Source organism: Puma concolor, chromosome B1 (assembly GCF_028749965.1).
Source record: "Puma concolor isolate L17-30 chromosome B1, mPumCon1.1.hap2, whole genome shotgun sequence".
In the NCBI taxonomy this organism is placed as follows: Eukaryota; Metazoa; Chordata; class Mammalia; order Carnivora; family Felidae; genus Puma; species Puma concolor.
The window spans coordinates 178,492,006-178,508,818 of NC_141670.1; positions in this window are offsets into that span (position 1 = coordinate 178,492,006).

The window sequence follows — 16,813 nt, forward strand, 5'->3', positions numbered from 1 at the left end:
GCGTCGGGCTCTGTGCTGACAGCTCAGAGCCTGGAGCCTGTTTCAGATTCTGTGTCTCCCCCTCTCTCTGACCCTCCCCCGCTCTGTCTCTCTGTGTCTCAAAAATAAGTAAACGTTAAAAACGATTTAAAGTGTCTATTAAAAATGCACAAGTCGATTGATATGACGGATGGTACCCAGCAACACAGCTTTTCCCCATGCAGACCTCACTGTATTTGGATATCAGAGAGCATACAATGTTCTTTTTATTTGGAAACTGTAAGGGAAACCCCACTCTTGCAAGAAGCTAAATCCCTTGGAGAAGATTTTCTAAAACATATTAAATAATCAAAGTATCAGAAGATCAGAATTTAGGAAAACATTCTATACTTTTCTACCACAGAGTGATAGAACTGAATTATACTAGATGATGCAATAAATCTGAAATAATTTTGCAGTGATATATATCCTCCTCCATTCTAAATGATGCTTAATGCCATCTAATTTTGACCGCACTAGTATTTTAATGTTTGGCCCCGGAATAAAATATTTTGGGGGGAAGTATGTGGACATTAATTTGAACTCAAAGACAGTATAGACCTTTACAGACTTATTAATATTTGAGAATTTACATCTGTCTATGAGTGGAGATAACTACAGGATTAAAAAAGTAACCTCTCTAGAGTAATCCATATATATCAAAAGTAATCTGCCAGTGTCATAAACCCATGGGGTGAATATTAGGACCTACAGATATGTTGTTCTGCAGCAGATACTGATTGCTAGCCTATCTTATCACTGCAGATTCACCCAGAAAAGATATGAATATGATATAGGAAGAGATAACATAATAGTAGATTTTATTTACTGATTTTTTATATTGTAATAAGTTCCTAAAGCAAATGAAAAGCTGACAAATATCCTTAAGATGTAAAGCAACAAATGTGAAAAAATCAAAAGAAACGAAATGCTGCACATATATAATGCAGTAAAATGAAGTGTTTATTCTATCCTTTTGATTGAGGATTTTGAAGCAAGCACATCAGTTTACTACTAAATTAAAGATAATACCAGATGATAGGACTTAAGCAGGTTTCTCGGATGATAGACTGTTTTTAATAGACTTCTCCCAGAATCCTCTGAATCTTTTAACATCCCTTGTATCTAAGTAGCTTCTCTTTATTTTATTTTTTTAAATACAATTTTGAGCTGTGGAATCACTTTTGAAGTTTATTTATTTATTTTGAAGGAGAGAGAGGGCACAAGTGGGGAAGGGCCAGAGAAAGACGAAGAGAGAGAGAATCCCAAGCAGGCTCTGCACTGATACCACAGAGCTTTCAATGCAGGCCTGAAACTCAAGAACCCGAGAGATTGTGACCTGAGTAGAAACCAAGAGTTGAACACTTAACTGACTGAGCCATGCAGGTGCCCCTAAGTAGCTTCCCTTTAAATGAGCACTAACAAAAATACCTTGTTCAATATTCTGTGGTAATATTTTTATCCATTTCCTGGTTATTTTACATATTTAAATCCAATTCACTGCAAAATAGTCAACTTCAGTTATTTTATTTATTGAGGTATTTATTTATTTGTTTATTTATTTATTTATTGCACCTTCTTCAAATTCAAGTATGTATTTGGCTAAAAAACTTTTGGTAGGATTAATAATTTTTTTTTTAATTACTTTTAATGAACTAATTGAAACTGTAGTTTTTATCTTTCTCACTGTAATGTACATGGTATAATCATGCTAACCGCAAGAGTAATATTTTATGTACATTCTTTTTGTAAGATAGTTATACTTCTTTTTTTTTTATATATATGAAATTTATTGTCAAATTGGTTTCCACACAACACCCAGTGCTCATCCCAAAAGGTGCCCTCCTCAATACCCATCACCCACCCTCTCCTCCCTCCCACCCCCCATCAACCCTTAGTTTGTTCTCAGTTCTCAACAGTCTCTTATGCTTTGGCTCTCTCCCACTCTAACCTCTTTTTTTTTTTTTTTTTTTCCTTCCCCTCCCCCATGGGTTCCTGTTAAGTTTCTCAGGATCCACATAAGAGTGAAACCATATGGTATCTGTCTTTCTCCCTATGGCTTATTTCACTTAGCATCACACTCTCCAGTTCCATCCACGTTGCTACAAAAGGCCATATTTCATTTTTTCTCATTGCCATGTAGTATTCCATTGTGTATATAAACCACAATTTCTTTATCCATTCATCAGTTGATGGACATTTAGGCTCTTTCCATAATTTGGCTATTGTTGAGAGTGCAGCTATGAACATTGGGGTACAAGTGCCCCTATGCATCAGTAATCCTGTGTCCCTTGGATAAATTCCTAGCAGTGCTATTGCTGGGTCATAGGGTAGGTCTATTTTTAATTTTCTGAGGAACCTCCACACTGCTTTCCAGAGCGGCTGCACCAATTTGCATTCCCACCAACAGTGCAAGAGGGTTCCCGTTTCTCCACATCCTCTCCAGCATCTATAGTCTCCTGATTTGTTCATTTTGGCTACTCTGACTGGCGTGAGGTGATACCTGAGTGTGGTTTTGATTTGTATTTCCCTGATAAGGAGCGACGCTGAACATCTTTTCATGTGCCTGTTGGCCATCCGGATGTCTTCTTGAGAAGGGTCTATTCATGTTTTCTGCCCATTTCTTCACTGGGTTATTTGCTTTTCGGGTGTGGAGTTTGGTGAGCTCTTTATAGATTTTGGATACTAGCCCTTTGTCCGATATGTCATTTGCAAATATCTTTTCCCATTCCGTTGGTTGCCTTTTAGTTTTGTTGGTTGTTTCCTTTGCTGTGCAGAAGCTTTTGATCTTCATAAGGTCCCAGTAATTCATTTTGCTTTTAATTCCCTTGCCTTTGGGGATGTGTCGAGGAACAGATTGCTACGGCTGAGGTCAGAGAGGTCTTTTCCTGCTTTCTCCTCTAAGGTTTGGATGGTTTCCTGTCTCACATTCAGGTCCTTTATCCATTTTGAGTTTATTTTTGTGAATGGTGTGAGAAAGTGGTCTAGTTTCAACCTTCTGCATGTTGCTGTCCAGTTCTCCCAGCACCATTTGTTCAAGAGACTGTCTTTTTTCCATTGGATGTTCTTTCCTGCTTTGTCAAAGATGAGTTGGCCATACGTTTGTGGGTCTAGTTCTGGGGTTTCTATTCTATTCCATTGGTCTATGTGTCTGTTTTTGTGCCAATACCATGCTGTCTTGATGATGACAGCTTTGTAGTAGAGGCTAAAGTCTGGGATTGTGATGCCTCCTGCCCTGGTCTTCTTCTTCAAAATTACTTTGGCTATTCGGGGCCTTTTGTGGTCCCATATGAATTTTAGGATTGCTTGTTCTAGTTTCGAGAAGAATGCTGGTGCAATTTTGATTGGGATTGCATTGAATGTGTAGATAGCTTTGGGTAGTATTGACATTTTGACAATATTTATTCTTCCAATCCATGAGCAGGGAATGTCTTTCCATTTCTTTAAATCTTCTTCAATTACCTTCATAAGCTTTCTATAGTTTTCAGCATACAGATCCTTTACATCTTTGGTTAGATTTATTCCTAGGTATTTTATGCTTCTTGGTGCAATTGTGAATGGGATCAGTTTCTTTATTTGTCTTTCTGTTGCTTCATTGTTAGTGTATAAGAATGCAACTGATTTCTGTACATTGATTTTGTATCCTGCAACTTTGCTGAATTCATGTATCAGTTCTAGCAGACTTTTGGTGGAGTCTATCGGATTTTCCATGTATAATATCATGTCATCTGCAGAAAGCGAAAGCTTGACTTCATCTTTGCCAATTTGGATGCCTTTGATTTCCTTTTGTTGTCTGATTGCTGATGCTAGAACTTCCAGCACTATGTTGAACAACAGCGGTGAGAGTGGGCATCCCTGTCCTGTTACTGATCTCAGGGAAAAAGCTCTCAGTTTTTCTCCGTTGAGGATGATGTTAGCTGTGGGCTTTTCATAAATGGCTTTTATGATCTTTAAGTATGTTCCTTCTATCCCGACTTTCTCAAGGGTTTTTATTAAGAAAGGGTGTTGGATTTTGTCAAAGGCCTTTTCTGCATCGATTGACAGGATCATATGGTTCTTCTCTTTTTTTTTGTTAATGTGATGTATCACGTTGATTGATTTGCGAATGTTGAACCAGCCCTGCATCCCAGGAATGAATCCCACTTGATCATGGTGAATAATTCTTTTTATATGCCGTTGAATTCGATTTGCTAGTATCTTATTGAGAATTTTTGCATCCATATTCATCAGGGATATTGGCCTGTAGTTCTCTTTTTTTACTGGGTCTCTGTCTGGTTTAGGAATCAAAGTAATACTGGCTTCATAGAATGAGTCTGGAAGTTTTCCTTCCCTTTCTATTTCTTGGAATAGCCTGAGAAGGATAGGTATTATCTCTGCTTTAAACATCTGGTAGAACTCCCCTGGGAAGCCATCTGGTCCTGGACTCTTATTTGTTGGGAGATTTTTGATAACCGATTCAATTTCTTCACTGGTGATGGGTCTGTTCAAGCTTTCTCTTTCCTCCTGATTGAGTTTTGGAAGAGTGTGGGTGTTCAGGAATTTGTCCATTTCTTCCAGGTTGTCCAATTTGTTGGCATATAATTTTTCATAGTATTCCCTGATGATTGTTTGTATCTCTGAGGGATTGGTTGTAATAATTCCATTTTCATTCGTGATTTTATCTCTTTGGGTCATCTCCCTTTTCTTTTTGAGAAGCCTGGCTAGAGGTTTGTCAATTTTGTTTATTTTTTCAAAAAACCAACTCTTGGTTTCGTTGATCTGCTCTACAGTTTTTTTCGATTCTATATTGTTTATTTCTGCTCTGATCTTTATTATTTCTCTTCTTCTGCTGGGTTTAGGCTGCCTTTGCTGTTCTGCTTCTATTTCCTTTAGGTGTGCTGTTAGATTTTGTAGTTGGGATTTTTCTTGTTTCTTGAGATAGGCCTGGATTGCAATGTATTTTCCTCTCAGGACTGCCTTCGCTGCGTCCCAAAGCGTTTGGATTGCTGTATTTTCATTTTCGTTTGTTTCCATATATTTTTTTAATTTCTTCTCGAATTGCCTGGTTGACCCACTCATGCGTTAGTAGGGTGTTCTTTAACCTCCATGCTTTTGGAGGTTTTCCAGACTTTTTTCTGTGGTTGATTTCAAGCTTCATAGCATTGTGGTCTGAAAGTATGCATGGTATGATTTCAATTCTTGTAAACTTATGAAGGGCTGTTTTGTGACCCAGTATATGATCTATCTTGGAGAATGTTCCATGTGCACTCGAGAAGAAAGTATATTCTGTTGCTTTGGGATGCAGAGTTCTAAATATATCTGTCAAGTCCATGTGATCCAATGTCTCATTCAGGGCCCTTGTTTCTTTATTGACCGTGTGTCTAGATGATCTATCCATTTCTGTAAGTGGGGTGTTAAAGTCCCCTGCAATTACCACATTCTTATCAATAAGGTTGCTTATGTTTATGAGTAATTGTTTTATATATTTGGGGGCTCCGGTATTCGGCGCATAGACATTTATAATTGTTTGCTCTTCCTGATGGATAGACCCTGTCACTATTATATAATGTCCTTCTTCATCTCTTGTTACAGCCTTTAATTTAAAGTCTAGTTTGTCTGATAGAAGTATGGCTACTCCAGCTTTCTTTTGGCTTCCAGTAGCATGATAAATAGTTCTCCATCCCCTCACTCTCAATCTAAAGGTGTCCTCAGGGGCGCCTGGGTGGCGCAGTCGGTTAAGCGTCCGACTTCAACCAGGTCACGATCTCGCGGTCCGTGAGTTCGAGCCCCGCGTCGGGCTCTGGGCTGATGGCTCAGAGCCTGGAGCCTGTTTCCGATTCTGTGTCTCCCTCTCTCTCTGCCCCTCCCCCGTTCATGCTCTGTCTCTCTCTGTCCCAAAAATAAATAAACGTTGAAAAAAAAAAATTTAAAGGTGTCCTCAGGTCTAAAATGAGTCTCTTGTAGACAGCAAATAGATGGGTCTTGTTTTTTTATCCATTCTGATACCCTCTGTCTTTTGGTTGGCGCATTTAATCCATTTACATTCAGTGTTATTATAGAAAGATATGGGTTTAGAGTCATTGTGATGTCTGTGTGTTTTATGCTTGTAGTGATGTCTCTGGTACTTTGTCTCACAGGGTCCCCCTTAGGATCTCTTGTAGGGCTGGTTTAGTGGTGACAAATTCCTTCAGTTTTGGTTTGTTTGGGAAGACCTTTACCTCTCCTTCTATTCTAAATGACAGACTTGCTGGATAAAGGATTCTCGGCTGCATATTTTTTCTGTCTAGCACACTGAAAATCTCGCGCCAATTCTTTCTGGCCCGCCAACTTTCAAAAGACAGATCAGTCACGAGTCTTATAGGTCTCCCTTTATATGTGAGGGCACGTTTACCCCTTGCTGCTTTCAGAATTTTCTCTTTATCCTTGTATTTTGCCAGTTTCACTCTGATATGTCGTGCAGAAGATCGATTCAAGTTACGTCTGAAGGGAGTTCTCTGTGCCTCTTGGATTTCAATGCCTTTTTCCTTCCCCAGTTCAGGGAAGTTCTCAGCTATTATTTCTTCAAGTACCCCTTCAGCACCTTTCCCTCTCTCTTCCTCCTCTGGGATACCAATTATGCGTATATTATTTCTTTTTAGTGTATCACTTAGTTCTCTAATTTTCCCCTCATACTCCTGGTTTTTTTTTTATCTCTCTTTTTCTCAGCTTCCTCTTTTTCCACAACTTTATCTTCTAGTTCACCTATTCTCTCCTCTGCCTCTTCAATCCGAGCCGTGGTGGTTTCCATTTTGTTATGCATTTCGTTTAAAGCGTTTTTCAGCTCTTCGTGACTGTTCCTTAGAGGATTAATAAATTTTGATATCCTCTCAGCATAGCAAGCTCCTCTAAGATCTTTGACTTCACATTCACTCTTTTTTTTTAAAGAAATTATTTGTCTATGTATCCATGTATTTATTTATTTTTAGTTTCTTTTTAGTTTCAACTTTTTATTTAAATTCCAGTTAGTTAATATATAGTGTAATATTAGTTTCAGGAATAGAATTGATTCATCATTAGATGTAACACTCTATGTTCATCACAACAGGTGCCCTCCTTAATGCCCATTACCCATATAGCCCATTCCCCTGTCCTCCTCCCCTCCAGCAACCTTCAATTTGTTCTCTATTTTTTTTAATGTTTATTTATTTTTGACAGACAGCATGAGTGGGAGAAGGCAGAGAGAGAGAGAGGGAGACCCAGAATATGAAGCAGGCTCCAGGTTCTGATCTGTCAGCACAGAGCCCGATGCCGGGCTCAAAACCACAAGCCGTGAGATTATGACCTGAGCCAAAGTCAGAGGCTCAACCAACTGAGCCACCCAGGTGCCCCAAGTTCTCTATTTTTAAGAGTGAGCTTTCTGGTTTGCCTTTTTCTTCCTCCCCTCCCCATGTTCATCTGATTTATTTCCTAAATTCCACATTTGAGTGAAATCATATGGTATTTGTCTTTCTCTGACTGACTTATTTTGCTGTATATAACATACTCTAGCTCCATCCATGTCCCTGCAAATGGCAAGATTTCATCATTTTTGATGGCTGAGTAATATTCCATTGTATGTATATGTGTGTGTGGGTGTGTATATATACACCACATCTTCTTTATCCATTCAGCAGTCAATGGGATATTTGGGCTCTTTCCATATTATAAAATATAATTGTAAACCCAAATCTCTTTCCCAGCTTCATAAGTGACATCCCTGAGATCATTTGCCAATCCCTGCTAAACACAGCGAGCAACAATTCCAAGGACATGTTTACAGTGACTCCCCTGGAGACATTAAATTTCCTTGGTCACATAGGTATTTGATAGATGTCACATTTGGAGGATAAAATTTTTGAGAATAGTTTTTACATGAAGTTCAGTCTTACTAATCTATGGTGAGCTGCTGTATTGGTACAGACTGATTATTGATCTAGCTAAAAATTTTCCCCAGCTTTCTCATGCTTTCAGCCATGTGTAATAACACACACAAAAGTTGCTTAAATGTTTCAGGCGTTCACTTTTTTTTTTTTTTTCAATTATTGCCATTTTTTTCTTTTGTGGGACTATAGCCAGGAACAGTTGATCTAGTCTTAGCACACTTAAAATCTGATGATGCTCTCTGCTCAGCCATGTTAGGAGTTTGTTAAGGCAGCCTTAAGTGCCATAATTCATCAAACTGAAGTCTCAGATTTTATTTTTTATTACGATTTTTTATTTAAACTTTTAATTTGAATATGGTTGATACACAATGTCACATTAGTTTCTAGGGTACAACAGAGTGATTCAATTTCTCTATACAGTATGCTCACCACAATTGTGGTTACCATCTGTCACCGTAGATACTTCTATGATATCATTGACTATATCCCTTATGCTGTACCTTTTATCCCCATGACTTAATTATTCTCTAACCAGAAGCCTGCATCTTCCACTCCCCTTCACCCATTATGCCCATCGCCCAGATTTTATTTTTAAATTTATATCCATGTAAACCTTGCAGCTAAAAAGATTCATTCATTCATTTTACCAGAATATGGCACCAGTAGAAGGCTGTTTCATTAGCACTGAAAATTATTCAGTTACAGCTTTCGTCAAACATTACTGAAGCAAGTTTTCAATGTAATTTTTGGCTACCTCCAGGTGAAAGATTTTTTTAGTCCATATTTTCACTAATTTCAGTGTCTCTATAAAACTTTAAAAACTCACGTTTGGTTTTTAAATTAAATATAGTCTTAGTTTCTGACCACATATTTTCACTAAATTACTTCAATAACACATTCAAGCTTTTATAATTATTCTTCTGTTCTATGAAAAAGAAAGGTTTCCTTTTCTTTTCACTGTGACCTTTCACTTTGACATTTTCCCACAGTATTAAAACCCAGGGTCTGGACCACTCACACACACGTACACATACAATGCAATATCATCAAAGTGTAGTGTGGTTTAGGACAGACTAGTCAGGGTACTTAGACACACTCACATGGGTTCGAGTCAACTGAAGTTTCCAGGTAAATGTGGACAGAAATCTCAAGGGATTTCAGTGGGTTTTCGGTGTAGGAAATGCACCTATAACACTACAGATCTGTATTAAACAAGTGAAATGGGCTGGCTTAATAAATATCAAATTCAGAGACACAAAAACATTCTTTGTTCATATTGGTGTAAGTTAAATATACAATTTAATTACCAAGGTAATTCAAATTGTAACTTAAACCTAGTTTTGATGCATTAAAAATTATTTTTTATCCTATTTGGAAACTGACATCTGAGGGCTTTTCTTCAACAAAATGTCAGTTACTGTTCTTCATATTTCAATATTCGTTACAGAAATTATTTTTGAACTCTTTCCAGGAGTGATATTTAATACTATTCAATTAGCAAACAGAAATCAGTGGATCAAAATTATAGTTACTTCTAACTACTGATAGAAACTTTGAATTATTTTTTAACATATAGGATAATTACTCCAAAGATAATCATATATTTCTGATATTTCTAAAAGATTATGATAGTTTTAAGTTCCAAAAAATAGTCCAGTTAAGTAAATTCCATTTGGAGAGATTTCCTCCTTTCTCAACAATATGAATTGAGAAAGCTAAACTGAACACTGGTTAATTCATTTTCTTGAAATTTGAAATTTAAAAAAATGTGGAATTTAATATTCCACCCTGTAATTTTATAACACAGGAGAAGATATAATCTCTCTGAAAATTAATTTAGTATCACTGAGCATAGAGAAATACATCTGATTTTTTTCCTTGATGAATAAATTTTTTAGTCACAGATTATTACAAAAAGTATGACACTAAACATTCAGTTTAATCAGTGACTTCCACCTTTGCTCATTCTCACTATCTTTTCCTCTGACTTTCCTCTTCCCCCTCCCTATTCTGTTTCATCCCCACTGGATTATTTGCTGCATTCAAACACATCAGGAATTATCCCAACATAATGCTTGCTGTTTTCTATTCTAAATCTGGACAATTCTTTCTCCAGATATTTATATGGGCCAGCCTCATTTTTTAAAAACTTATCCACTAAAAGGTTAACCAATCATATATTTTTCTTCTGATCACCATAGATAAAATAACATACTCAAATCACACTCATTCAATATCACTTTTGATAATTTGACTTTGTTCATTAACTGTCTCCTTCTTGCCCCCCTCACAACACTAAGAATGTAGAGGCCATGAGAGCAGTAAATGACAGCTTACTATGTATTTCTAAACTACGTCTTAATTATATACACAATTTTTATGCATTTTTGTTTTTAAATTTATGTTCGCAGAGCAAACAGGTGAAAAATTAATACATGAACTAGCTTTGATTTTGCTGAAAATAAAAATGTATAGAACACCTCTATAGCAGACACTAGTATAAATGCTTTAGAAATATTAAATTTATTTCCTTTTCATACTGAAAGAGAAAAACAGCCCCTAACTTTCAGCAGCTACCTAACAACAGCTTGGTATCAGTGTTCTTAGCAATAGTGTCAATGTGTGAACCATAGATTATAGTTCTTGGTATGGAACACTCGATATCATCTCACTACAGCCTCTAAAGTTAAAAAAACAAAAACTTCTTAACTTTGTGCATTGCCAAAATTATGAGATGCATGCTAATATTTCTTTTTAGGAATTAACATCATGAATTTGTTATATCAATGGACTTGTAAAAGTGTCTCCCATTCTATTTGACACATGCCAATAGGTAGCTGTAAAATCTTATGGTAAAAAAAAAACATTATCACCATTATTTTAATATTTTAAGTTGCTTATGCAATTGTAATTACGAGGGTGCTGTCCACACAAAGGTGGACTCTAGAATATACTTATAAACTAAATTTCATCCAGCTATAGCTCAAAGTGAGACATTACTTTGTATTTAAAACATGTTCTTCTCTATATAAAGATATTACCATAACTATGTTATAACTATTCATGAGATGAACATGGTTGTCTATGTGTATTTAAGACAGTAGCTGAAGTGGATAATTATTACAATCAAAGGGTTGAATAATTCCTTTGGTAGAGACATGGGGATATAACTCCCTTGACAGAACTCCCTGCAATTCTTATTAAGACTAATAGAAATTTTTCATATGAATAAAGACAAAAGTATACCCCAAAGAGTTGAATAGTGAAACTTAAATTCTTACAAAATAGCAAAGTAGTTTAGCTGATCTATGAACAATGCAATAAAAAGTTAAGTTATAAAGACTACAATTAGTGAGACTCTATAAATACAAATATCCTGTTATGTGACTTCGTGGACAACAGTGTAGTTTAAATTAAATTACAGTTTTGGAAACTTTCCATAGTAATTAAAGACTATTCATGCAGAAAATTTAGCATTATTGAAGTTCAACAGTTGTGCTCTAAACACCACAGGTAACTTCATAAGTATAAATTTCATCCTAATGTTTAGGGTCAAATATCACTTCATAATTTCATGCCATAATTCACAAATGGATTTGGTACTTTTATAGAGGGTAGAAAAGATTTAACTGCTCTTCCCAGTTGCTTTTAACCTTAACCAGAGATATTAAATATTTCTTATCCTTTTTTGTTAATTTGAGGGAAAGAGAGAGAGAGAGAGAGGGGAGGAGGGGCTGAGAGAGAATCTCAAGCAGGCTTAACACTCAGCACAGAGCCCAATGTGGGGCTCGATCTGACAACCCTGGGGTCATGCCCTGAGCCATAATCAAGAGTTGGATGCTCAAGGCCACCGAGGTCCCCCAAATATTTCTGTATTGGAATTTTTCTCAGCACTTTAAGATTTCCATAAATAAATTCGGAAACAAATCTAAAGCAAATCCATTATTCTCATAGGTGATTAAGTTTTTTACATGAATAATATTTTTACTTATCATTCATATAAAATGGCAATCACAATTATATGCTTTTATTATGCAATTAAATCATCTATTAGACCAAAAAATGTACCTTTCAAACATTTGATAAGACCTCAAAACTTACAAAAAATAATTCATGAAGTTGTATGAATGTTCATTAAGTCTACTGATAGCCACATAATGTTATTTCTCTATTAAGATAACACTTAATCAGTTTTTATACAGTAAAATAAAATAAGGATTTCTTGATGATATTTTGAAGCAGAATAAATTGGCTTTGAAGTCTGTTTTCATGTAGCAACAATAACAAACTTAAATGACAGTAATACATTTAGGTTTTATATAAACTTAAGAGGTTTGTGTAAAAAAGTAAGGTAAGGTGACTGCTAAAATAAAGACAGGTATGTTTTATTCCTAAAATTTATTTTGACATGTTTGAGGTATTATCCTCTCCCTCCCCTTGCCCCCAAAATACCTCCTTTAATACAAGAATGTTCCTTATTTGTGCAATTTGTCCTGCTCTTAGCGTGGCTGGTGAGCAAGTAATACTTGGAATTGTTCCCAGTCAGACTCATCCTTACTTGAAGACTTGCCTTCTGCTTCTCATGTTTACATTTACCTGATGGACCAAATGCCACTGATATTGGCCAGATCAATAAAGTTATTCCAAGCATAAATGAAGCAATAAAACTCTTTCTACGTCACTATTGACAGTCATTTTGCCTTTCCTCCTTTTTAAACATGTCTTTGGAAATACGGGTTGACCCTTGAACAACACAAGGGTTAGAAACGCCAAATCTCTGCACAGTGGAAAACCCATCTATAATTTTTGACTCACCCAGAATTTACCCACTGAAGCCTATTTTTGACCAGAAGCCTTATGAATAACACGGTCAATTAACACATAGTTTGTATGTTACTTGTATTATAGGCTGTACTCTTACAATAAAATACTCTAGAGAAAAGAATGTCATTAAGGAAATCATAAGGAATAATATATTTATAGTACTGTACCGAATTTATTTTAAAAACTCCACGTATTAGTGGACCCGTGGTGTTCAAACTTGTGTTGCTTATTTTTTCCGGTGTGGGAAACAATCTGGCTTAACAGAAACTAATTGGAAATCTGAGTTATGAGAAGCTGGTTCTGTTTGGTTGGAAGCCCGTGCTATTTTATGTATTTGAAAAATCGGTCAACCTGCAATGTGAAAGATTATGAAACTGCCACAACCGTGATTGTGATCTGATTTCTGGAGTTCTGGTGATGTGAACTTGCCCTCTTCACATTGCCTACATCTTCATTAATGGGAAGGATAGAGCTGCCGTGTCTGCAATATGTTTGGGAAAGACAAGGAATATATAATGTTATTGTTTGAACAGCTTCTTACACAAGTGAATTGTGCTTTCTAGATAATGTGTGCTTAGCGATACGTGCCGTTTGTTTTTAAGGTCTCAGAATATCTCGTGGAATCCTTTAACTTTCTGTAAGCTCCATGCACATAAATATGTATCAGTATTTAAAAATGACTTCAAAACAACATGAGCTTCTGTATTATTGCCTCCAGACGTATTACAATTTAAAACACAACTGGTTTAATATATGCTGAATACCATAACCATTAAATACACAAATACCATTCTAAATATTTAAACAATTTCTTTCTAAATCTTAAATAAGCAAACAAAAATGAGGGGAGGGCACTCCTTAAAACTCAAGGAAAAAAAAGTGCTCTCAGTGTAGAGTTGATAGACAAACTGACACCAGCTAAATTTGAATTTAAGATAAATAATGGATTTTTAGTGTGTGTATTATTGAGATACTTTTAATACTAAAACATGCGTCGTGTATCTGAATTTCAAATTTAACTCGGTGTCCTGCATTTTATTCCCTAAATATAGCAATTCTATACAAGAAAATAGAAAAATAGAAAATAGAAAAGAAAATAGAAAATCCTCTTTCTATTCATTAATTTTATAAAAAGTCCTACTATTAAAATTAGTGACTAAAAATTGAACTAGAATATGTTGAAACTAGGTAAGTGTTGGGTAGGTAGGAATTGGAGATGGAGACTTGAAGTAATTGGCTCACACAGTTAGGGAGGTGGGCAGTCAAAAATCTGCAGGGCAAGCCAACAGGCTGGAAATTTAGGAAGAAGATAATGTTGCCATTTTATAGGACAGGCAGATAGGTTAAAGCTCAGGCAGGGTTTCCATGTTGCAGTCTTGACGCAGAATTTCTTTTTGGAAAAACTTTAGTCTTTGTTAATAAGGCCTTGAAATGGTTGAATGAGGGTTGAATGAGGCTCATTCACATTATGGGGATAATCTTCTTTACTTAAAGCTACTTCATTTTTTAATGTTTATTTTAGTTTTGAGAGAGAGGGGGGCTGTTGAGGGGAGAGATAGGGAGACACAGAATCCTTAGCAGGCTCCAGGCTCTGAGCTGTCAGCACAGAGCCTGACTCAGGGCTTGAACCCATGAACTGCAAGATCATGACCTGAGCCAAAGTCAGACACTTAACCAACCGAGCCACCCAGGTGCCCCTAAAGTTACTGATTATCAATGTTAATCACATCTAAAAAATACCTTCACAGCAACATCTAGACTAGTGTTTCAACAGCTGGGCATCAGAGCTTAATCAAGAGGACACATAAAATTCATCATCACACTAATCTGGGCCCTGCTGTGCATGGATTTTGAAAGTGTAATTAAGATTCCAAATCAGCTGATCTTAAGATAAAGGCAATATTGGAGTGAGCCTGATGAGATTATATAAACCCGTTAAATCTGGGATTAGCAGTCTGGGAAAGGGGAATTAAGATCCATTTGAATCAAGATTAGGATTTGAGCCATGAGAAGTTTTCCATTGCTGGCTTTGGAGACGAGGTAGGACACAAGGCAAGAAGGCAGGTGGCCTCTAGGGGCTGAGAGTTCTAGCTGACAGCAGGAAAATGGAGACTTCAGTCATATAACTGTGAGGAAATAAATTCTGCCAACAATTTCAGTGAGCTTTTAGGCAAAATCTTGCTCCAAGCCTCAAGACAGGAATTTAGCCTGGCTGACACCTCAATGCTGCAATATAAAAACCATGCCTTGTGATAACCTGAGCACAACACCAAGCCCTTTGGCAAAGTGGTTTCCAGTTTAGCATATAGACGCTAGTCAGCCTGATTTCCATCCCATCTCTGACATTTCCGTGCTATGCAACTTTAGGCAAGTTAATTTTTCTAGCATCAGTTTTCTCTTCTGAAACAGAAGGACAGTAAGGTTGTTGTGTGCAGGTTTTCACAGGTCAGAAAATACCTAGAACAATTCCTAGCATAGAGCAACCTCTCAGAAATGTTAGCAAATAATGCCATTCATCTTATTTTTTTTTAATTATACAAGTAATACACAAATACATTATCCTATGCATTGACATCTATTAAGGATAAAGAGTGAAAATATTCTCTATACTATGCACAATCATGTACTCTTACCTGCATCAGTAGTATCCTCTCTGAATTTTTAGAGCTCTAAAATTGGGTGTTACCTGACAGAATTCTCCTTCATATTTACTTGATATTTTAGAATATTTTCAGGTATAAAGTTATTAGTTGGTATTCTTCAATATGTGGTTAGCTTTTCAATTCCATCAAATATCCCATTGAAAGGTTATTTTTGATTCCATTGATTTATTAATTTGGAGAGAAAAGTCATTTAAACATAGTGATACTTTTCCATCCATTTTAATTTCTATACTGAAGAAGTATTGAGAAGATTCTCAAGGGAAAAGGTAAAAAAAGTGAGTAAACAAATTAATAAATAAGCTAGAGTTGACATTTTCAAATCCCCCCCCAACCAGAACTGGGAAATAATTCATAATGACATGTACACTGATCTTTTCTAGTTATCAAGAAATCTATGTTATATACAGGTGTTAAAATCAACACCTTGAATTAAACCTGTAAAACACTAGGAAACTGTTAGAAATCTATGGCAGGTGTACTACTGTACAATTTATTTCTAATTGGAAAAGAAAAAAAATGTGGAAACAATTGTTCTTACTTTGTTTCATTTTGTTTTTTAAGACTTTAATGTTTTAGAACAATTCTAAGTTCACAGCAATTTTAGAGGACCTTCTATATACTCCCTGCCCCCACACATGCATAGCTTCCCTTATTATCAATAACCCTCCACCACGGTGGTTCATTTGTTAGAATCAGGGAACTTATACTGACATGGCATTAACACCCAGAGTTAACACCCAGTTATATTAGGGTTCAGTTTTGGGGTCAGACTTCATTCTGTGGCTTTTGACAAATTTATAATGACATGCATTCATTATCTTAGTATCTTACAAAACTATTTTCACTGCCTCAAATATCCTGTGTGTTTGTCCTATTTATTCCCCTTCCCTCTACCTCTGGTGACCTCTATGATCTTTTTGCAGTCTCCATATGTTCACTTTCTTGAGAATGCATATGTCAGATTATACAATATACACAATTTTCAGATTGGGTTCTTCACTTAATAGTATGAATTTAAAGATCCTACATGTCTCTTCATGACTTGATAGTTTATTTCTTCTTAGCATTGAATAATATTCCATTGTCTGCATGTAGCACACTTTATATATCCATTTGCTTATTGAAGAACATCCTGGTTGCTTCCAAGTTTTGGCAATCATAATAAAAGATACCATAAACATTCAGGTGCAGGTTTCTGTGTGGTCATAGATGTCCATCTCTTTTGGGCAAACACCAATGAGTGGATCATATGGGAAAAGTATGTTTAGTTTTCTTTAATATGTTCAGTTTGGTAACAAACCAACAGATTGTCTTCTAAAGCAGCTGTACCATTTTGCATTCCCACCAGCAATGAATGAGAGTTCCTGTTTTTTCACATCATCGTCAGCATTTACTGTTCTTAGTGTTCCAAATTTTGGTCATTTTAAT